Here is a 1,520-nt window from a genome sequence, read left to right on the forward strand (position 1 = left end):
ACTTGTGCCTCCAAATTTCTAATGGAGGATCTTGTTTCACTCATGAAACTTAAAGTGGCCTTAGACAGATCAGAGACTATGTTTGATAAGTTAGAAGTGCTCTGTTCAGAATTCTCTGTCTGTTGCTGAGAAGATGATGGAAAAGGCTTATTATTGCTTAGCCTGTTTCTTCTACCATTATTAAAGCCTTATTGAGGCTTTTGTTGATCCTTCCATGAGAAATTTAGATGATTTCTCCATGATGAATTATAGGTGTTTCCATAAGGTTCACCTATGTAATTAACCTCTGCCATTGCAGGGTTCTCAAGATCATAAGCTTCTTTAGAAGCTGCCTCTTTAGTACTGTTGGATGCATTTTGCCATCCATTCAGACTTTGAGAGATCATGTTGACTTGCTGAGTCAACACTTTGTTTTGAACCAATATGGCATTCAGAGCATCAATTTCAAGAACTCCCTTCCTCTGAGGCGTCCCATTATTCACGGAATTCCTCTCAGAAGTGTACATGAATTGGTTATTTGTAACCATGTCAATAAGTTCTTGAGCTTCTACAGGCATTTTCTTTAGGTGAATGGATCCACCTGCAGAATGGTCCAATGACATATTAGAGAACTCAGATAGACCATAATAGAATATATCTATCATGGTCCATTCTGAAAACATGTCAGAAGGACATCTTTTGGTCATCTGTTTGTATCTTTCCCAAGCTTCATAGAGGGATTCACCATCTTTTTGTTTGAAGGTCTGAACATCCACTCTAAGCTTGCCCAGCTTTTGAGGAGGAAAGAATTTAGCCAAGAAGGCCGTGACCAGCTTATTCCAGGAGTCCAGTCTATCCTTAGGTTGTGAATCCAACCATGTTCTAGCTCTGTCTCTTACAGCAAAAAGGGAAAAGCATGAGCCTGTAGACTTCAGGATCTACTCCATTCGTCTTTACAGTCTCACAAATCTGCAAGAACTCAGTTAAAAACTAGTAAGGATCTTCAGATGGAAGTCCATAAAACTTGCAGTTCTGTTGTATTAGAGCAACTAATTGAGGTTTCAGCTCAAAATTGTTTGCTCCAATGGCCGGAATGGAGATGCTTCTTCCATCAAATTTGAAAGTTAGTTTAGTGAAATCACCAAGCATCCTCCTTACATTATTGTTGTTGGGTTTTGCTGCCATCTCCTTTTCTTGTTCGAAAATTTCAGAAAGGTTATCTCTGGATTGTTGTAATTTAGCTTCTCTGAATTTCCTCTTCAGAGTCCTTTCAGGTTCAGGATCAGCTTTAACAAGAATGCCTTTTTCCTTGTTCCTGCTTATATAGGGAAGAAGATAACAAGAAAAGAAAGAGGAATCCTCTATGTCACAGTATAGAGATTTCTTTATGTTAGCAGAAGAAGAAAGGGAATAGGAGTGAAGAAGAATGAATAGATAGGGGCAGTGATTTGAGATGAAGAGAGATGAAGAGAAGTGTTAGTAAATAAATAAATAAATAGAAGAAGGGGAGAGTGAAGAAATTTCGAAAATAAATTTGAAAA

General features: G+C 38.0%; 1 non-coding gene across 1 annotated transcript; it reads left to right on the forward strand.

Moving 5' to 3' along the window:
* The first annotated feature begins 660 nt into the window (after positions 1–660).
* Positions 661–764, forward strand: LOC127742329 (small nucleolar RNA R71). Its single transcript, XR_008003518.1, has one exon. It is a non-coding gene; the product is annotated as a small nucleolar RNA R71 (small nucleolar RNA).
* The last annotated feature ends 756 nt before the right edge of the window (positions 765–1,520 follow it).

This window comes from Arachis duranensis, chromosome 9, assembly GCF_000817695.3.
Source record: "Arachis duranensis cultivar V14167 chromosome 9, aradu.V14167.gnm2.J7QH, whole genome shotgun sequence".
Lineage (NCBI taxonomy): Eukaryota > Viridiplantae > Streptophyta > Magnoliopsida > Fabales > Fabaceae > Arachis > Arachis duranensis.